General features: G+C 41.9%; 1 pseudogene; it reads right to left on the minus strand.

Moving 5' to 3' along the window:
* Positions 1-21329: 21329 nt before the first annotated feature.
* Positions 21330-21447, minus strand: LOC126206496 (5S ribosomal RNA; annotated as a pseudogene).
* Positions 21448-23375: the final 1928 nt, after the last annotated feature.

Below are 23375 nucleotides of genomic sequence, written 5' to 3' on the forward strand. Positions count from 1 at the left end.
TATAGGTTAGTACTGTCTAAAGATAGAAATCTAGAATTGAGGGATATTTTTATGTCTTTGATCTGTTTAGCTAATATTCTAAAGTTCATTATTTTATATTTTTCGTTGTATATGTAAATTTCTTACTGTTTAATTTATTGATTATGTAGTATTTAAGGCTGTTAACATTATTTACTGCTGGTTGTATAGGAACAAACTGCTTGAGGAAATATTTTGCACTGTGGACCCCAAAGAACAAAATTTAAAGAATTCAAAATATAGAAAATAAAAACAAAGTTTTGTGTGATTTCATACAACATGAAACTGGAAAAGGTACTAACATACAAACCAAATAGGGTTGTATATTTTACACAAAATCCACATGAAGCTGTAAATTTTTTAAGATAATTACTCTGCTCATAGAGAGAAGTTATGAAAAAAAACTTCCTAAAGCCCCCACGATTAATTGCACTGCATAGAAAATGATACTGTTTGTCAGAACAGAATTTCAAGTGAGGAAGATAATACACAAATTAAAAAACAAGAAGCCACAATGGATTATGTTCCAATCTCTATTCCGAAAGCTCACATACACAGCATACAGATCCCCTTAACAAAATAACAAATGCATTCTTCAGTTCAGGTACCGAGTTGTGGCCTTACTAAAGAAAACTAACGAAAATTTATAGAAATTTAATGCCTTTTTGACTACTGCCACTATTCTCAAAAGTAATATAGCCAATCATGAAAGATAATCTAATGAGTTATGTGTATAAAAATGACCTTTCTAAAGAAGTATCATTTTCTGACAGAGAAGCTCGATGTAGGTCATATCAGGGTAACCGAAGTGGTACTTCAAATTCTTGAGGTGGGAAAAATCATATAATGATATTCTTAGACTTGTCATAGGCTTTTCACACTGTTAATCATAAAATAATATTAAACAAACAAACTCACAAGATGTTAGAGGAATAGAAATCACTGGTTCCTGTCTTTTCACCAAAACAGTGCACAAAAGGTTGAGATAGTTCACATGTCTGCTGATGATAAATTTTTAGCGAAAAGACTGTCAGATATGAAACATACAAACAATGGTGTACCTCAGAGTGGTGTGTCACGTCATACTCTGTTCTTAAAAGATGTCAATGACTTTCTGGCCAGTGTATTACAGAGAGGAAGTTACCTCTGCTAATCACAGCAAAACCACAGTCGCTGCTGAAACAACAGAACTCAGAAGAATGAAGGCAAATGAAATCCTCAAGAATGTTTAGATTTGGGCAGTGTAGAATAAATTAACAATGACTACAAACAAAACAATCAACAAGCACTTACACCTACATAACAGAAATCCATCTGGATGACGACCATCTATAAAGATATAACTACAGCAATGAGAACTGCCTCAGTGTCAGTTGTTCTCTAGACGTTCAACCTTCAATACGACACTTTTTTCTAATTGATTCATTATTTGGCGAAGAACTCTGTATTTTGGCTCTTCGAAGAAATTTTCATGGAGAAAATCACCTGCTTCAATCTGTAAATGCCTGCCCTATGGAGGTTACTTCCTCTGAGGAAACAGGAAAAAATCATTTGGTGCTGTGACAGGAAAATAGCGAGAAGGTGAAGGAGAATTTCATACAGGCCAAAGAACCGGCATGTGTGACTGTGCCCTGTGTGGTTTGAACTGGAGCACTGCCATAGAAACAGATCCCTTGAGCTTTCATGTTGGCACCTTGCCATAATCACATCATAAGATTCCCATAGAATGTTCATGTGACAGTATGCCGCAAACGAGCGTAAGCTGGCAGCGCCTGCAGCGTTACTCCTTTTTTCATTGGGTTGGGGTTGTGTTTGTGGGGGGATGCTGTGACTTGCTTTCACTTTGACTCCTGATTTCTTCTCTCAACTTTCCATATCGTAACTTGTCTGCCTGTGTCTTTGGCATCTGTATAGTGCAATGGTTCTCCACAAAGTTAGATAAAAATCCAATGGCGTTAAGGATGTTAGGATTTCAATAATCCCAAAGTCTGTTGCAATGATGGTGTGATTAAAGTATACTGTGTGTGTCCAAAATGCCACTGTCTAAAACCGATGCTGAGGTAACTGTGGTCCATGAGGGGCATTAGATGACAGGGGTAAACTACGTTCCTACAGATGTGTAAGGGCAAATATATATGCAAATGTTGAGCAAGTGACAACCCATATTACCAAAGGGGCTACCAACAGTGTTTCCTCAACGACCGTTCAGCAAATGTTGCTGTGTAAGGGCAAGGCACCTGGCACCTGGTTCATGCACCGAAACTGATTGCTGTTCACCAGACACAAAGGCTGAAATTTCCACGCTATTACTGCAACTGGACATTCACTGTGTGGCGACAGGTGACAATTCCACATGAATCACATTTTATGTTCTGTGGAGCAAGTGTCCCTCTAAAAATCGTAATAGTAATCCACACTGGAGGATGGAGTGATATGATCTGGGGAATGTTGTACTGGGATTCCCTGGGTGGTCATGTCATTCTGGACAGCGTATTACATCGACAAAAGTACGTATCTACACATTGGACTACGTCCACCACAACATGCAGTTTGTGTTTTCCGTGGCATGGTGACATCTATCAGCAGGACAATGCAATTTGTCGCACAGTTCAATGTGTACGTACAAGGTTCGAAGAGCACCCGGATGAGTTTCTCAGAATTCCCTGGCAACCAAACTCCATACAGTGCACAGTTTTCGTAAGGTTTCTTTTAGTGTTGTTAAAACAATGCTAAACATGAGAGAGAAATTAATCATCAACGATATATGCCAATTCTCTGATGTTATCTATAACAGTCTGACAATGCACATGCAGTTTATTGATTACATGCATGTAGAAAACTTGATCTGGGTTAAAGCTGTCAAACAAGGTTTGAAGAAGAGTAAAATGCCACTACCAGACGACAGCTAATGTAAAAAATACTTTTCTGACTATTTTGGCACGATGCACTCTCCCCATACATAATACAAAAGCTTCGAGACGCATCTGCTGCCTGGCAGTCTATTAAACCTGAAAAGAACAAAATGACGTAGAAGTTGGCCTTCTTCCACATGCGACTATCTTGGATTGTGAAGTGAAGAGAATTAAGTTCAAAGTTCCATTAAATTGTTAACTTCAGCAGACAGCAGAATTGCGTTTTAAAAAAAATGTTGTAGCGAATGTAATAGGACACGCGACGTCTTATCAACAGTGCGCGACGCTTACCATTACGCTACTAGCTGTGACGGAGCTACAGCACCTCTGGAAGTGAACAACAGTTCCTCCAGAACTTAGGCATTCCACGGTGCTGTGAGATAATGCATATGGCCGGATCTAGACTTCTGAGAGACAGACAGTTACAGCATTTCTTTTGCACTGCACGATGGTTTCAACAAACAGATAGCGCAATAGTGTAGCTCAAATGGAAAGGAACACTTCCTATTTAAATTTCTGCATCCTACACAGTTGGCAGTTCTTTGTAGGTGGCAGTCACGTTATTTTATTTCGGTGATTACAAAATAGAGTTGAATGTATGCACTGGGTAGCCAAGGCAGCTAGTTCATGGCGATTCGGTCAACCAAGTAAATGAATGTACTGAACATCCTACAAACCACTACAGGGAGCCTGTGTGTCAGAATTCTTATCTTGTGTGCCGCAACGGTGTTATCATAGAGAAATGAGTCGTGGAGAAGAGGGGTTGTTGGTCTGATGATAGTTTCATACGATGATGGTCTCGGTTCGATTCCAACTATTGCCGATTTTTTTTTTTATAGGGAGAGGCAGATTCTATTCTGTTCTTGCTACGCCAAGTGAAGAAGGTGTAATGGCATTGTGGTCTGAAAATCACATTAAACATGACATTCCTCCTCTACCAAGTAGACGTTAGGTGGAACCACAATAAAGTAAGGAGTGGCGACATGTAGTAACTCTATCACCAGTAACCTTTCTTATACTAGTTATTTATTTCTAGTGACGAAACAAACCCTGTGTATGGTCACAGGACACTTATTCCATCTTTTATTTGGGCTTCTGTATGTCGATAAAGTTGGTTCTGAACTGGGAATGCAACTCAGACCGCCCTTAACGCGGAATTTCTTCTCGTCGTGACAATACAGCTCGACTACAACTTGTTGTTTGTTCAAAACTGCAGGTTCCTCAACATCTCCACATATTGCGCATGAATGGGTTGGAATCTTGGCCCAGCACTACACTTTTCACTATGTATTATCAAGCTCTAGCATGAGAAGACCTATCTGCTGGTGGATAATAATTTTTATTTTTAATGCATTTTCATTCGTTGTCAACACTAACAATATCTGACATTTTGACTCCCAGTGAGACACAGAACTATTTGCGAGATCACTGTAAGTTCAAGGATGTTATTCCGAGCTGCTGGTGGAGAAAAATTCGGTAAGTGTCGTCTCTTTGTGTGTAGTCAACTACGATATGTTTTCGATTCTCAGTCAGCACTGAACACTTCGTCATATTATTTCTAGTTCAAAGTTGTTCACATGTTGCTGCTGGTGTAACAAATCCATACTTAACGTTTCTTTCCTGTAGAATATAACAGCGATATGCGCAGGGTTGGAGTCCTGAGAAGGAAAAAATTAATGTTTCGTCTCGTCATTTCATTTAATACATCTAGCTACTGCCGAGAAAATCCGATATGTCAAAGTTGATTGTGCTTCGATAACAATGCGATTAGGTTCTGGTTTCTAATCCCTGTCCAACACAAAGCTTTACCTCACTGCCTTTCAAGTAAGTTACTTGTGAAGGAGCAGTATTTAACATCTCTCGTAGTTCGTTATCAGGGACAATAGATGCTGGGTAGGAATTTGCGACCGTTAAATATGTTTACGTTATGTAATTTAAAGTTGATATTGGTTAAATGATACTGTCTAAAATCGAGGTATATCACTCTCATTATGCCTAGTCAGGAATGACTGTTAATTTCCGTCAGTCACGAAATCTTAGTTTGCATGACCTGGGTTTGAATCCATATGCAGAACGAGTCGGTTCGTCGTGTCATTTGAATTTCATACATATTCTCAACTAACTGCTCGAGAATAACGCAAATTTTTAATGAAATTTTGTGTTAAATAACAAGTATGGTATGTTACTTTGGAGAGGAAATCATGAATAGGACGAACTTACTACGTGCTTTACATATCTGATGTAATAATGAGAGTGCTAACATTTCAGGTATGTCAGTTATTGGAATAAATGCGAGCTTACAAGCCTTAAGGACAGTCTTGTCTATGATGAGGTGTTCCCTGATATTTTTAGTATCGTGGTATTACTTTAGATCCTGAGTTATTGAGGTACAGAGCAGTGTTTTCTAGTGGTGACTTGTCGGAACCATATTCAATTGTCAAACGACTGTATCAAGGAGCGATTAGAGGACCTGCTAGACAGCTGCGTTATGTGGGTTGCATGGGAATCAGGCGAAATGCAATCCAGGTCGTTCTGATACTTTTGAACATGACTGTACTTCGTTAACAATCCGATTAGGTACTGAGTTCGCATCCCTGTCACAAGCTTCATATGATGGCATTTCAATTTTTATCATGAGCATACCTAGTTCCTTGTGAATGACACCATATTAAACGTCGTTGGGGGTAATTCCCAAGATGGTAACTGTTATGACAGGATTCCCAGTTCAGTACAAACATTCTCGTCATTTATTTTCAGGATCTGAATTGATAACTGATACTGGTGCAAACGTCTATACTTCACGTCTCTTTATGCCTAGTGATCCGGTCTCAATAAGGCACAAACAAAGCTTAGCTTAGTTAGCAATGGCTATAGGTGCTGGGTTTGAATCCAGGTCCAGAACGACGACGTTGGTCATGTCACTTAAGGTTCAAATTTGTGTACAAGTAGCTGTTGATGTGTAACGAGAACAATGATAAAACTGGTGATTCGCTGTTAATGTTGAGATTTCCTTAGAGTGCTTGTTGTCGTTAATCGCGTTTTTCTACTAGTTCGTCCAATACCCAGTATCCAGAGCCACTCGCCGTTGAGCGACGTTCAGCACGTGGATGGAAAACCTTTTAGAGAGCGAAACACTTTTTTCCAATTGCCGTACAGCTTTGTAACTCCATATATTGTCTCAGGTATTTAATTTTGACTAAGGATTATTGTACAATATATGTAAAATAATCCGTTTTCTCAGAACTTTTGGAATGTCACTTGTTGTAATTAAGGTTAGTTTATGAGTGTTATGGGGTGTCTCATCGCTAAGAACGTGTTTTCTAATATGTTTTGTATGACGATATTAGTTGACGCTTAGACTGACTGCCATAAAGACCTTTGGTCTCTTAGTAGTCTCTTGCGGTACCCATTGTGTGCAGTCAAACGACTGTACCCCTCGGGGTTTTGGTGTTTAGAGGACCTGCAACACAACTATGTTATGTTGGTTGCATTCGGCAGTGACCCACTTTTTTTGTTGTCAAGTGTACCTGCAGGCAAACAGGAAATTAATTGTGCAGCATCATTTTTTCTAGATGGTAACTACAACTTTATGAGTACCCCTGAGTGACCACAAATGTTATATTTGCTAGACTGTAACTAAATTTGCAGGAAGAGCAAGGTGCATTACCCAGTACACCTTATTTCGTCATAGCTAGAGGTAGGTAACATTTTGGAAAAAAGTTAAAAGAATACAAATATCTGTGACACGCTTCTTTTAATTTGTGAAACGGTAAGTACGTTCACAAACGTAATGCTTTTGTTATTCGTCTACTTTTCTGCTCAAAGCTTTGAATCGGAACTGTCTGTCAACTCCGTATGAAACTGCGATGGTGCCTCATTGCCGGTGTGTGTCATTCGGTTTGCTGGGATTTGACTCTAATTGACAAGTAGTTTCTGAGGAAAAAAAATAAAAGAAACACACCTTTTAAGAAAATCCTCTTGTCCCACCTGAACTGTAGAAGCCCTGACATATTATCTTAAAATGGAGGTATCTGGTGAAAGTAAAATCAAGGTCAACTATTCAGTGTGACTGGTATTTTTAAAAAAAATTACTTTTAATTATTCTTTTTAATATTCTCCTGTAAAGTTCAAATACAAATCGTTATGACGTACATACCTAGTAGGATCGTTGCTATTGGTTCCTGCAGAACGGGATCTGGTGACATGCTGCCAAGTGCACAGCTGTTCTAAGTTGCCAATCATAGATGCAGTGGTATGTTGACATATTGAGAGAAACGAGCAGTTCTACCCGTCATCGTTTCCCCTGCCATCAGATTAAAATGACCTCACCTGCGAATATTATGCTCACTGGACAGTGGCGACATCGATAATTTCTCTCACAATAGGGATTTCGATTGCTGAGATATCTACATCTACATAGATACTCCGCAAGCAACAGTACGGTGCGTGGCGGAGGGTACCCTGTACCACTACTTGTCATTTCCCCACCTGTTCCACTCGCAAAAAGAGCTAGGGAGAAACGACTGTCTGTACTCCTATGTGTGAGCCCTAATTTTTCGTATCTTATCTTCGCGGTTCTTACGCGCAGTGTATGATGACGGCAGTAGAATCGTTCTCCCGTCAGCTTAAAAGCTGGTTCTCTTTTTCTCAATAGTGTTTTTCTCAAATAACGTCACCTCCATCCAGGTATTCCCATTTGAGTCCCCGAAGCGTCTCTGTAACACATACTTGTCGTTCGAGCCTAACGATAACGAATCTGGCAGCCCACCTCTGAATTGCTTCGATGTCTTCAATCCGACCTCCTGTGGATACCGGAAAGTCGAACAGTACTCAAGAACAATTCCCACTAGCATTCTATGAGTGGTCCCCTTTACAGTGTTTGGACTGTGGCCTAAAGTTTTAGGCTGGAGGTTTTAGTGTATTGTAAAGTGGCTGGCTCCTCCCTTTTTTCCTTGCGATCAGCCAGCCAATTCCATCTGCTATATTGTTTTAGCTCCCTCTACCACTTTCTTCCTGTGTTGTCCATGTTTTACTGCTGACGGCATGTTTCGTTCCACACTTCGGTGTGGGTAGGCACATATTTTTCCAAGCATGTTACCTGTGTTTTACGTTCTGTTTTATCTTACTGTTCTGAGTATTTTCTTGTCACCCGTCTCAATCTGTTACTGATCGGGCACTGAAGACCTTCCCGTCGTGCGCCTATACAACCCTCTCCATCATCACACTTTACAGGTGAACCACTCTTCCCTAAAATTCTCTCAATAAACCCAAACTGACCATTTGCCTTCCACTTCATATCGCTTTGAAACGTTACGCCTAGGTATTTAAGCGACTTGACTGTGTCACGCGGGGCACTAGTAGTAATGTATCCGAAAATTACAGGTTTGATCTTCCTACTCATCCGCATTAACTTACATTTTTCCACATTTAGGGCTAACTGCCATTCATCACACCAACTGAAAATTTTGTCTAAGTCGTCCTATGTCTTCCTACAGTTACTCAACTTCGTACCATACACCACGACATCATCATTAAAGAATCGCAGATGGCTACCCACCCTATCAGCCAAATCATTTATGTGTACAGAGAACAGCAGTGGTCCTATCACACCTCCGTGGGGCACTCTTGACGATATCCTTGTCTCTGATGAACACTAGCCGTCGAGGACAACATACTGGATTCTATTACTTGAAAGTAATATCCAGGGTGTGTCACAATTAATGGTGTAAACGCATACAGTTCAAACTACACGATACTTGAAGCAAAAAAGTCTGAGTAAACATAGGGTCGAAAATGCATACCTTAACAGCTACAAGCAATTTTTTATATTCGATTCTGTGATACAAATCTCTTCTACTGCAAGCTCTGTGCTTTTCATGTTTTTGAAAGTGGCAATATGGACCAAAATAAGAAAAAAATGTCCTGCAAACATGTGCTCTAAAATGCATACCTTAAAGGTTATGGGCATTTGCTGATTAGAAGAGTTATGTTTCAAAGTAGTGAAGATGAAAAAGTGCTCATAGCTCTTAACGTATGCATTTTAGAGCACATGGTTACTGGACATTTTTTTCATGTTTTGGTCCATACTGCCGCTTCCTAAAATATGGAAAGCATAGAGCTTGCAGTAAAAGATCTGTTTCACAGTATCGAAGATAAAAAATTGCTCGTAGCTCTCAAGGTATGCATTCTCGACCCCATGTTTACTCAGACTTTTTTGCTTCTAGTATCGTCTAGGCCCTACTTTTAACCGTATGCGTTTACGCTATTAATTATGATACACCCAGGCTATGAAATTTTTCCATGTGCTTGTTTCTTCGTCAACAGCCTGCAATGGGGCACTTCTGCTTTCCAGAAGTCTAGAAATATGGAATCTGAGTGTTGCCCTTCATCTATAGTTCCCAGCACCATGCTGAATCGTGAACATAGGCTTCTTAGTGCCAAGAACGTTTATTATATTTGAACTGAAAATACTGTCAAGGATTCTGCTGAGAACGGAAGTCAGGGATATTGGTCTGTAATTTTGCGTGTCTATTCGTTTACCTTTCTTATGTACTGGAGCCAGCTCCGCTTTTTTCCAGTCGCTTGGGTCTTTGTACTGGGCGAGATATTCTTGCTAAATGTAAGCTAGGTAAGGGGCCAATGCCGTAGAGTACTCTTTTAAAATCGAACTGGGATTCCATCCGGACCTCGTGATTAATTTGTTTTCACATCTTTCAGTTGTCTCTCTACGCCAGGTACCTCATTTCAGTGTCGTCCATACGGGAGATTGTCCCATGGTGAAATGACGGTATGTTTGTACGGTTCTCCATTGTGAATGACGTCTTGAACGTGAAATTTAAAACTTCGGCTTTTGTTTTGCTCTCTTCAACTGCCACACCAGACTAGTCAACAAAGGACTGAATAGAAGCCTTAGACCTACTTATTGGTTTTACACACGACCACAATTTTCTTGGGTTCTCTGCTAGATCTTTTGCTAAGGTGTGGTGGTGGTAGCTGTTGTATGCTTCGGGCATAGATCTTTGCACAGGCGCTCCAATCTCAGCTAACGTTCGTTTGTCGCCATTTTTGCGTCTCATTTTGAACCTAAAGTGCAACAGCCTCTGCTTCCACAGCATCCGCGAAATTTCGTTATCTATGGTGGTGGTAACTTGATTAACGAATAAACACGGCAGTGACTACAGGCTAGTAACACAGAGATAACTGTAATTAAATCAGTTATGATCTTCATAAAACACAGTAGTGCGAGGTAGTCTAGTTACAAAAAGTGGGTCTTTGCCAGCCCAAAAGTTGGGACAGTATGTTGATCTCCATGTTGATGCTGTGGGTAGAGCCACATGTAAGCGGGAAAACGTAGACATGTATGAGAAATAATGATAACTTGTCGAGTCCCTGGAGACCCAGGAAACCTAATGAATTTGAATCGAGATTTTAAGCAATGATCCATTAGCAACCACGTAATACGATTACTCAGACAGGAGCAGCGTGGTAAAGCTTACCGTTCTAACGTTGATGGGACCATAATGCTGATGTCTCGTGGAGCAAACGACATATTTGCATCTGAATAACAAATGTATGTCCTACAGCGTTCTCCTGTGGATGCAGCGACAAAAGGTGAAAATAACAGTACATGTTAGCTTCTAAGGTGGTGGAAACCAACACACGTATTGCGAAATAAGGCGGACACTTCCGCACTATTACTAGTCAGGAAGTGATGACTGTCAAGAACTGCAAGAAACTGACATTGGGAAAGTTCATCTCTGAAACTTTGGTCCTCAGACGCTGCACTGCAGTGTGTTTTCTTCGACAGAAAAAGGTTGCTGTAGCCTACTTGAATGGAGTGGCAATGCAGATGGTTGCTATGGCTGTATGCTCCAGGGCAGTTCGGTCCGCCCAGCGTACAGGTCAGGCATTCCCTGTCAACAAGTACGACAGGTTCCAGAAAATACATCTGAGACTCCATAAGAAGATACAACACATAAAATTCCATAAAACATACAAAAAGAACGATTTAATTCCAATTTATATTAATTTATAGGTTAAAAGCAGTTCTGCAGTGGCACAAAAGACGAAATCAATCGCAGAACGATATTGGTTACTAATTAAATTAAGATGCTATATTTGAAAAAACAGTACCTGAACATGATGCTCTATGAGACTCATCTAGAATTGGGACAAAACATACAAAACCCCACAGTTCTCATGGCACTAGTAGAAAAAACTGAACACAACACATACACAGCAGTGAAACATTTACGAAGTAAACATAAACAGAAAATAATGAAATTAATAATAAAAAATACACAAAAATGTATTTACATTTGAAAAGTGAAACCACAAGAACACCAACGCACATTCCATCCACGTTTAGTTACACTAACAGAGATAGAACTACACGAAAAAGAGAAAATGCTCTTCGAAAAAGGGTTGAAACACTGTACCAATAGCAAAGAAACAACCAGTCTCATAGTAGAAACTGAACGCATCCTTACACCTGAAGAACAACAAAATTATTGTGAAATAAACATAGGACTAACAAGAGAACTAGTAAAAAAAGGAAATGAAAGACATAATAAAACAAACACAGCAGACACACAATAAGGACAATCAAACAGAAGCAGCCACCATGAAAAGGTTAAAACAAAAGTTAATAAACAACAACATATCAATAAAAAGAGCAAACAAGGGAAATGTAACTGTACTCATGGACAAGGAGCAATACATCATAAAAACGAAAGAATACATAAATACCAATGCCATACAAAAACTGAAGTGAGATCCAACTACACAATTCCAGGCAAGCCTGAAAGTAACACTGAAAAACATTGAACACACTCACAGACAAACAGAAATACCACATAACACAGAAAAACTCACAAGCAGCCTACCAAAGGTACATAAAGATGGAATGCCAATGACAGCTGTTATTAATTTCAAGAAAGCCCCAACATACCACATAGGTCATGTTAATTACAAAACACTATAAAGTAGAAAACAACAAAACAGTGATAAACACAGGAAACCTAATAGAACACATCCAGAACATACAGGTACCACACACAGCATCACTGATTTCATTCGACATATAAAATATGTATACCTCCATCCCCATCACAGATACAATAGAAATCATAGAACTAAATCTCTCATCCTACACCAAACCTCACCACAGGAGCAATAAAAGAAATAATAAATGTGCTCAGACTGACAGCGGAACAAAACTGCTTTCAGTTAGAGAATGAATATTATCTACAAAGTGATGGACTGCCCATGGGGCCCCCAGTATCAGGAACATTAGCAAACATATTCATCAGTCATCTAGAAAATCTGGTATTTGAAAAGATAACTACTAAAGAAAGTTTCAAAATCATTTATTGGTACAGATATGTAGATCACATTATTTGTCTGGTAGATGAGCCAATTGAAAAAAATTAGATAAACTATACTCAGAAATCAAGAAACCTCATCAGAACATAAAATTCACACTTGAAAAAGAAAATCAAATAAATTTTCTTGACACAACAATAAAAACAACCATCTTTAGAAAACCAACAGCCGCAGACACAATAATACATTCCACATCCAACCATCCCTGCAACCAGAAGCTTGTAGCACTAAGATATATGTTACATTGGTTAAACAGAATCCCACTCAACAAGTGAAACAATGAAAAAGAAATGAATACAATCATACGAACAGCTAGGAACAATGGGTATTACACATGTAGTACACAGGCTCAATCAACAAATAAAAGCACAAATACAAAACAAGCACAACACTTTCGCCGGCCGGTCTGGCCGAGCGATTCTAGGCGCTACAGTCTGGAACCGCGCATCCGCCGTGGTCGCAGGTTCGAATCCTGCCTCGGGCATGGATGTGTGTGATGTCCTTAGGTTAGTTGGGTTTAAGTATTTCTAAGTTCTAGGGGACTGATGACCTCAGAAGTTAAGTCCCATGGTGCTCAGAGCCATTTGAACCATTTTCTGAACAACACTTTCAGAATACAAGAAAACTCACAAACTGCAAACTTACAAACACACTCAACAGACACACACAACGACAACACCACACAGAAAAGAAGCAGATTGTACACCATGGCCTACACACATAAATTAACACAGTGTTGCAAACATCCTAATGAGACAGAGCCGAATACCAAATAAGTTTGGGAAAGCCCTCCAATCACACTCAAGCCAACGAGCTGTCAAGAGGGATAAATACCAACGATCAGGAATATATAAACTTGAATGTTAATGTGATGCAGTATACATAGGCATGACATGCAGGAATTTTAAAACATGATATAAACAACATTTCAGGTGTCGGAAATACGAAACAAACCATTCCACATCTTCAGAATATTTAAAACAATATAACCTCCATCCTAAAAACAAGGAACAAGAAATGAAAATAAGCAACCATGACAAACATCTTATACAGATACAAGAGATCTTCCACGTTAAGAAAGCCATCGCTGAAAACAAACATGTGGTAAATGAACAAACACATATCAGCACAGGCTCACTACTGCACTTAATAACAGCACAAGCAGAAGAAAAATATCTCTCACTCGCTTTTGCCTTCTGGACACGCACACACACACACACACACACACACACACACACACACACACACACACACACACGTACACACGCACGCACAAAAAATGCAAACACAAACAGATCACAAATTCTTCAAAAAATTACACTCGAAAGGTGGCAACACCTTTCGGTCTTTGACAACAGCATCAGACAGTCGGCATCATAAAACAAAAACATTGCATCAAAACATGTGTTCAGTTCCTAGTGCTGTTAAACGTGTGAAAAAACAGCAAGTGGCATTTTTTAGAATAGGAACAGCACCAAAAATGGAACAGAAGTGTAATATGTAGAAACTCGTCCACGCAACCTGTAAGTAGAGTTCAAAATTTTACTACATAATAGCAAAATCCAGCCACCACAACTGTTTATAACCTATAGGTACATTGTCCAAAATGTAAACCAAATAGTTTCAAATGCTGATGACTGTCAGTGCACTAGGAGTACTCACCCACTAAGGATTCTCAAGAGAGGAACAGTGTTTCACAATGATTAACAAACGCAAAAGGAATATTTGATTTTCCTGGAGACTTATCGAACACCTATCGTTATCCTAATGGGTTTTCACTTGCACTACAGATTTACTCATATGGTCACTTAGTGATGTGAAAATATTTGCCAGTAACCTTTCCTGTTTGCCTAAAGACTCTCACATTCAGTGGCCTCACTGGTTATGGAAAGTGGCAGAGCGCAAACTGTTGTGGTGGGGGGGGGGGGGGGGGGGGCAATCTGGTGAGTGAATGGGTGGCTAAAACGACGACATACGAGGCACGCTGGCTCGTGTGTACAGGTGGTGGCGAGGAGGGGGTTGAGGGTGAGCAGTGGCCTGTTATGCAGTCAGCTGGTCACAGCTGGCTTCTCTTTGAGCCTCGTCCACAGCCAAAGTAATTGTAGCACCACTCCAGTGCCGCAGTTACCAGTCCACAGACTCCTTGGGCCCCGAGTAGCATCGACCTCACACCAAGCTGTTTCCACTCTGAACTGTTCATTGTAACCCTCTGTTTCTATGACTGAAGTTTCTGTTGTATCCTGCCTACTCGTCGAGTGTGGGGTGCCCAGGAAACCTGCGTTCTCGGATCGCTAGACAACAATTCAGGCAAATCGTATTAATGAATTTAATTTACAGGAAATAAATGATAATACTTAACTTTGAGAAGTTTACAATGACGTGTCGCAAGCAAAGGGTGACATGCAACATACGCAGTCTCTTCAGTCTATACAATTCGTAATACAAGAGAAGTAATACCGTTCCTAAGTCGCTGCTACACAACTGCCTATTCTTGATGCCGCTGTTGAAGTCGGCGAACTGCTACTCTTCAACTGGGCTGCGTCCAGGGGTGCGACGCTCATGTCTTCTTCGTCGGCCCGTGTACAGCCCTCTCTGCTCTAACGTTCCCGCCTGCCGTGCCGGTGCTTGATTTTACGCCGGAACAGTTTCACTACCACTTTCGCACTCCTGTAGGAGCTGCCAGGGACGAAAAATCTGTGGTGGCTCACTTTGAAGCACACCTCTCTCAGACTCTTGGTTTTTCATGTATGTACATTGAATAAATTAGACATTATAATACCTATGGAACGGTAAACAGACTCTTCATGAGTTTCAGTTTTCTCGGTTGCCTTTCTTTCTCAGTTGTGTCTTTCATATTTCTTGAGCATTTTGATGTCTTTCTGTTTTGTGTCATTCGTACACACCATTTTAAAGACAATATCGTTTCCTTTAACTACTTCTCAAATATTAATGCTTAATTAATTGTTTCACTGGGTTTTACCCCTCCTGTTGAGAAACAGACAAACACTGATGAATTCATTTTTTTTCATTTTCCCTCCTTTATCTCTTTCCGACGTTGATGAGTGAATGTCTCTTCTTAGACTGTGCTATTTAAGCAGGAGCTCTCAGACAGAACGGCTCTCAGAGAATAAGGGAAGTGCCTTTCCTTTCTCTACAAACTATCCTATAATCATGGGAGTCGTTGGCTGAAATGAAAGAGAAACCAGACGCCATCCACTGGGCTGTCGATCTCTTGTCGAGCTTACTGTGGATCGTTCCAGCATGTTGATAACCAACATTCATCTCGTTTCTTCTCCCAAAGTCTGTTCGGACCATGATGCTTTCTGCTCTGGTTCCAGGTTATTCCATAATCGTCTTTAATTTCTTCCCTTCGTGCCTTTTTAACTCACGCATCGTGGTTCACTTATGTACCCTTCGTTAAAATTTTAATCCGCGTTCCTTATATTTGGAGCCTCCATTTTTTGTGCATGAATCTATTTTTATGCAGTGAACAAACACAATCTTACGTCATTGTACTTAGTGCATATCAGCGATGCGTGTGTGGATGTCGCGTTTGCTGTCTAATGATTAAATGACTGAAGGGGAGTTCAATCACAGATAAGTCATCTGATCCGGTATGTATTCGGCAAGTATCTGAGGTGGGGGACTAGTATTTCGTTAGTACATTGCTTACATCAAGTCACGCATGGCAGTCAACTGAAGGGAGCCTTCTGCTGAGAGACGAAAAGTCCCCATGCTGTTTCCACGAGAGACGAAAAGTCCCCATGCTGTTTCCACCTCGGCAAGTATCTGAGGTGGGGGACGAGTATTTCGTTAGTACATTGCTTACATCAAGTCACGCATGGCAGTCAACTGAAGGGAGCCTTCTGCTGAGAGACGAAAAGTCCCCATGCTGTTTCCACCCTCCCTAATTACCCAGCCCACTTAGGGCCATTTGCCCATACTCTGGGTACTCTGTCTATCTGTATGTCCCTCTCTAGTGAAACTGCCAGTGACTGTAGAGCATTTTAAGAACTTAAAATCTTAAACAAACATAACACAGTACGCATACTGTTCCCAAACCATAAGAAAATTAGGTTGACAGCTCACGCTGGCAGCCTTATCATTGCGCCTACTCATCTGGTTTTATCAAATACCGTGCAATAACTTATAATTTCACACATGCCTGATCAGCAAGAACATTATGACTACCTACCTAGTAGCCGGTATGTCCACCTTTGGCGTGGATAGCAGTGGCGACGCGTCGTGATATGGAAGCAGCGAGACCCTGATAAGTTAGTGAAGGGAGTTGTCATCACATCTGCACATACAAGAGGCCCAATTCCAGTAACTTCCGGGCAGAGAGGTCATGAGCTCTCATGCCTCATTCAGTCGCATCCCAGGTGTGTTCGATTGGCTTCAGATCTGGCGACTTGGGGGCGGGGGGGGGGGGGGGGGGACAGTACATCAACTGTAACGTGCCACTGTGTTCCGCGAACAACTCCATCACACATCACACTCCTGACCTTGTGACATGACGCATTTTCTTGTCTAAAAATATCACTGCAGTCGAGAAACATGATAGTATTGAAGGGGTGTACGTTGTCTGCAACCAGTGCACGACGCTCCTTAGCCATCGTGGTGCCTTGTATCTGCTAATTTGGTTTCTTAGGGAAGAGGATAGTCTCGATATCTCTCTTATTGGAGTGAGTAAGGGTCCATGTAACATCAACTCGGGTGGTGAATAACGAAAAATGTTGTAGATCAGATTACTGGTTATTTTATTAGAACCGACCAAAATACACCACCCATTTAGAGTGTTTCGTGCGCCAATGAATTTCCGACAGCTTCGCTAGTTCTCTGAAACATCTTTCAGTCGGATTTGCTGCCACATGACGGATACTCGTCCGATTTATCGTAACCTCATGCTGTCGCATGTCAGTGATCCAGACCCAAGAGGTGAACTGAGGATCATTCTTTGACAAAGCACTGATCTTCTGAAGGATTCAACGGTCAGTTCATTTGCCTTCTCAGGTCGCTACAAACAGCAAGTGGTAGTAACTGTGTTATGGTTTCCAGTTTTCCGACGTGACTTTGGTAATGAAAACCATCACCACAGGTGGGGCACTCTACTGCACCTTGCGTATAGGTGCACGCTGCTAATGTTTACTTATGGCCGCGCGGGATTAGCTGAGCGGTTTAAGGCGCCGCAGTCATGGACTGTGCGGCTGGTCCAGGCGGAGGTTCGAGTCCTCCCTCGGGTATCGGTGGGTGGGTGTGTTTGTCCTTAGGATAATTTAGGTTAAGTAGACTGTCAGCTTAGGGACTGATGACCTTAGCAGTTAAGTCCCATAAGATTCCACACACATTTTTTTGTTTTCTTATGCTTTAGTTCTCGCTAATTTAGAAAATATAGTGACGTGACTTTCCTGTAGTTTGGGTTATTTGGCCAATAATTACTATTTCACTTATTTCCCGACTTACTATTTGCCTGCCCAGACCTGTTTTGGACCTGAATATTTGAGGCTTGTCAGTGGTTACGGGAACGACCTTGACATTCACTAAAGAAATTTCAGCGATTTCACTCTTCTTGCCAATAATACAAGATGAAGAGTATTTCTAAAGACTGTTGTACGCTGACAATGGGCAAAGATGCCTTCATGTCCATTCTGGCATCCTCTGGCATATCAGTTGAATAATTTCCTTTGTGTCTGTAAGAGGGCCATGTGGTGAACTGGTGGTGGGTGCGTCATTTTGATTTTTGTAAGTTATCGATGTGCACGTGGGAGAGAGAGCAAATTAGGTTACTGTTAAACAGTCTTTGGTCTCTTTTGTAGCACAGCCTTTGCCTCTGCGCAGTCTGACGCATTCCTAGTTGAAGCGCAGTGGGTGACGGACGTATTCAACAGTGCAGTTTTGACTCGTGATTGTATCTGTGAGATGAAGAAAGATGTATTATAAGGGACAGCAAGAATGAATATGATCTACATACTGAATGGCGTAAGGCGCACCGCCTTATAAAACCCGTTGGCGGAGGTATCTGCCGGAACTATTTGCGATCACGTGCCTGGCGTATCAAAATAGTTCCTGAGCTAACTGCGACCTCTTTTGAAGTTGTTCTGTAGGCTCTGCGAACGGGTAGCGGTCCGTGGCTGCCGTTGGTGGAGACCTGATGTTATGTTCTGTTGTGGCCGCCGGTATGTATTTATTTTGACAACACAGATGACAAAGGTTTTCCTGCTGAATATACGCCCTGTAATGCAGGCATCCCGTGTTGGTTAGATGTAAAGTGGGATACTGGTGCACTAGGCGCTACGATGTATGAAGTGGGCGGCCACAGCAATAGGGACAGTCATTCTCCCATCCTACTGTTAAAGGAAAAAAATTTGGAAATTTGTGGTAAGGTCTTATGGGACCAAACTGCTGAGGTCATCGGTCCCTAAGCTTACATACTATTTAATCTAACTTTAACATACGCTAAGGACAACACACACAACCATGCCTGAGGGAGGACTCGAACTTCCGACGGGGGGAACCGTGACAAGGTGCCCTAGACCGCGCGGCTACCCCACGCGGCCACTATTTAAGGAAGGTTTAATTTTATGCATTACCACACTGAACCTTATGGTATGCAACAGTTTTGATATTGTTTGGAATTTGAATTTCAAAATAGAAATCTAGCTTAGCCGCTGCCTGTTTGTTGTTTACCGTTGTGCTTTCAAGAAATTAGCGAAATGTTGTCAAGACCCAAGGTAGGTGGAAATTTTGATTAGGGGCAGATATATTTTTCACTTCAAATTGCGAGTTTAAATTTAAAGAAATTTTTCTTTCACACCAGTTACAGTTCAATTCAAATTAAGTTCTGCTTAGTCAAATTGTACCACACGAGTTTAAATTGGATAGGAATTTGTGGGTACATAGTTTTGGTAATATGTAGACTTTTTAGAAAGTGGCAGTTAAAATTGGGCTGAATTTCACATGAAAACACATAGTCGGTAATTTACAAAGAAAAAATCTTTGAGAGTTCCGATACTCAAACTGGACACTGGGCCTCTTATTAAATAGCATCTGACTCTCTGCTGACTCGCCCAGCACCAGTATTGGGGTAGAAAATCTACGCTCAAGTGTGCAAGTCTGAACATTGCCAGACAGTAATCTGCCATCAAAGATTTGCTTCCTAACCTGGGCGTTGACGGAACAAACTCAGGAGGAACTGGGACTGATGTAGACTGTGTCGAATTAGTAGCTGAAACTCCGTAGTAAATCAATCTCACGTATTTTTGATGACACCCCACCAAACTGTTTCCAGTTTGGAGGAGCAAACGGTACTGTCAAGTGACAAAAACGAAAGTCAGTTATTCAGTTGGATCGTGACATAACCTTATGGGCAGAGTTTTGGGTTTTCTAACCTGCTGGAGCCATAGTTGCCGTCTCCGTCGATGTGAAATATATTAGGTTGCTGCATAAGTTCGTAGCGTTTTTGTTTTACATTTTGTTATTCCGGTTGCTATGGGTTTATTTACCGATTTTGTAGTCCAATGTTGCTATTTGAGTTGAGATACTGTCATTCCGTCATTTGGAGATAGTGGGTGGAGCTATGGACAGCAGAATATGAAGTCGGCCCCTGTGGCCGAGCGGTTCTAGGCGCTTCAGTCCGGAACCGCACTGCTGCTACGGTCACAGGTTCGAATCCTGCCTCGGGCATGGATGTGTGTGATGTCCTTAGGTTAGTTAGGTTTAATTAGTTTTACGTCTAGGGGACTCATGACCTCAGATAAGTCCCATAGCGCTTGAGCCATTTGAACCATTTTTAGTAAATGAAATTCCAAATTGAGCAATGGGAACATTTCTAATATGCTCTTCTATTTGACTTCAATAGACGGGTAACAACGGCAGAATCATTAAGAAACATTTGCGTCATGTATGGAGATAATGTCATTGTACAGTTAGATACGGCAGTAAAATAGTTTTCTCGCTTTAAGGAGGATTGTTTTGACGTTAGTGTCTCTCTATGTTCATAAAGACCTGTGAGGTTTGATGAAGGTCGTTTAAACGCATTAATCCACAATGATTCATGTCATTGTACTCGAGAACTGGCAAATGTGATGAACTGTGATCATTGCACTATCGTGCGACATTTCATGCGTGGGGAAGGTTAAAAAATCAGGTGTATGCGAACCATAGGCTCTAAGCTAAAATCACAAATATCAGCTGGTGGCCTAATGTGCAACTCTGCTTGGTCATCACGGATTGCCTCGTGAACAGCACCGACGATTCCTATCCTGTATCGTTACAGGGGACGAGAAATGGTGTCTTTAAGCTAACAACGCTAACATAAGGAATCTCTAAGTCCATGAAAAGCAGCATCTCCCAGTAAAAAGACCTGAGCGCGTCAACAAGAGATAATGTTATACATGTCATGGAACAGAGCCGGTTGATTGCAATACGAATTGCTTCCACGAGGTGTAACCAGCACTGCTGACATCTATTATCGACAACTGAGACGTCCTGAACAACGACCAGGAAGACTGCGTGATGTGATGTTACTCCACGATAGCATACGCCCGCGTTCTGCCAGACTGAGAAAAAGCGCTATACAGGAGTTGGGTTGGAAAGTCATTCCATATCCACCTTATTCGCCTGATCTTACGCCCTCAGATTTTCACCTTTTCTGCTGTCTGTCGAACAGTCTTCGAGAAACATTCTTTCCGGATGAAACTGCTCTCCGAACATGGTTCGACGAGTTCTTCGGCTCAATCCCACGTGACTTCTACGGTTGCGGAATCTAAAAGCTACCCCAGCTTTGGCAGATCATTATAAAAACTAAACTCCTCCAGAAAAGGCCATGAAGGCCCAACTGTACTGACCAGCCACCGTGTCATCCTCAGCCCATAGGCGTCACTGGATGAGGATATGGAGTGGCGTGTGGTCAGCACATCGCTCTCTAGGCCGTATGTCAATTTCCGAAACCGAAGTCGCTACTTCTCAATCAAGTTGCTCCTCTGTTTGCCTTACAAGGGCTGAGTGCAGCCCGCTTGCCAACAGCGCTCGGCAGACCCGGTGGTCACCCATCCAAGTGCTAGCCCAGCCCAACAGCGCTTAACATCAGTGATCTGACGGGAACCGGTGTTACCACTGCAACAAGGCCGTCGGCTCGTTGTAAATAGTGATGGAAAATAAATTATTGATGGCTAAAGTCTTTAATATGTGTGTCTGTTGTCTTTCTTAAACTTACAGAAAAACGCACCTAATATTTGATTCACTCTTTCTGCCTCAGGGGCTACAATGAGATGCAAACCCAAGTTCAAAAGCGCCTCTATTATCAAAGGTCGCAGCGCTCAGCGCACGACGGAGCGAAATCCACAGAAAGTACACTACCGGCCATTAAAACTGCTACACCAAGAATAAATGCAGATGATAAACGGCTATTCATTGGACAAACATATTGTACTAGAACTGACATGTAATAACATTTTCACGCAGTTTGGGTGCATAGATCCTGAGAAATCAGTACCCAGAACAACCACCTCTGGCCGTAATAACGGCCTCGATACGCCTGGGCATTTAGTCAAACAGAGCCTGGATGGCGTGTACAGGTACAGCTGCCCATGCAGCATCAACACGATACCACAGTTCATCAAGAGTAGTGACTGGTGTATTGTGACGAGCCAGTTGATTAGCCACTATTGACCAGACGTTTTCAATTGGTGAGAGATCTGGAGAGTGTGCTGGCCAGGGCAGCAGTCGCTGTATCCAGAAAGGCCCGTACAGGACCTGCAACATGCGGTCGTGCATTATCCTGCTGAAATGTAGGGTTTCACAGGGATCGAATGAAGGGTAGAGCCACGGGTCGTAACACATCTGAAATGTAATGTCCACTGTTCTAAGTGCCGTCAGTGCGAACAAGAGGTGACGGAGACGAGTAATCAATGGCACCTCATACCATCACGGCGGGTGATATGCCAGTATGACGATGACGAATACACGCTTCCAATGTGCGTTCACTGCGATGTCGCCAAACACGGATGCAACCATCATGATGCTGTAATCAGAACCTCGATTCATCCGAAAAAAATGACGTTTTGCCATTCGTGCAGTCAGGTTCGTCGTTGAGTACACCATCGCAGGCGCTCCTGTCTGTTATGTAGCGTCAAGGGCAACCACAGCCGTGGTCTCCGAGCTGATAGTCCATGCTGCTGCAAACGTCGCCGAACTGTTCGTGCAGATGGTTGTTGTCTTCCAAACGTCCGCATCTGTTGACTCAGGGATCGAGACGTGGCTGCACGATCCGTTACAGCCATGCGAATAAGATGCCTGTCATCTCGACTGCTAGTGACACGAGGCCGTTGGGATCCAGCACGGCGTTCCGTATTACCCTCCTGAACCCACCGATTCCATATTGTGCTAACAGTCATTGGATCTTGACCAACGCGAGCAGAAATGTCGCGATACGATAAACCGCAATCGCGATAGGCTACGATCTGACCTTTATCAAAGTCGGAAACGTGATGGTACGCATTTCTCCTCCTTACACGAGGCATCACAACAACGTTTCACCAGGCAACGCCGGTCAACTGCTGTTTGTGTATGAGAAATCGGTTGGAAAATTTCCTCATGTCAGCACGTTGTAGGTGTCGCCACCGGCGCCAACCTTGTGTGAATGCTCTGAAACGCTAATCATTTGCATATCATAACATCTTCTTCCTGTCGGTTAAATTTCGCGTCTGTAGCACGTCATCTTCGTGGTGTAGCAATTTTAATGGCCAGTAGTGTAGATCCTTTACTTCACAACGCGCAAATCGTAGAACGCAAAACGCTTTCTGTCGTCCATGCACAATGTTTACTGGAACTGAAGTGAGCACACACTGCTGCTACCTAGCGGCAACCGTGTAGAACTCGAGCGTTTGCTCTTTCCAACAGTACGTTGTTCACGCACATATCTCAAATAACAAAATAGTTTTTATTTTTTTTTTTAAATCGGCTTGCCGGCCACCGTGGCTGAGAGGTTCTAGGCGCTTCTGTCCGGAACCGCGCTGCTGCTGCCGTCGCAGGTTCGAACCCTGCCTCGGACATGGATGTGTG

This window comes from Schistocerca nitens, chromosome 1 (genome assembly GCF_023898315.1).
Source record: "Schistocerca nitens isolate TAMUIC-IGC-003100 chromosome 1, iqSchNite1.1, whole genome shotgun sequence".
NCBI classification, from domain to species: domain Eukaryota; kingdom Metazoa; phylum Arthropoda; class Insecta; order Orthoptera; family Acrididae; genus Schistocerca; species Schistocerca nitens.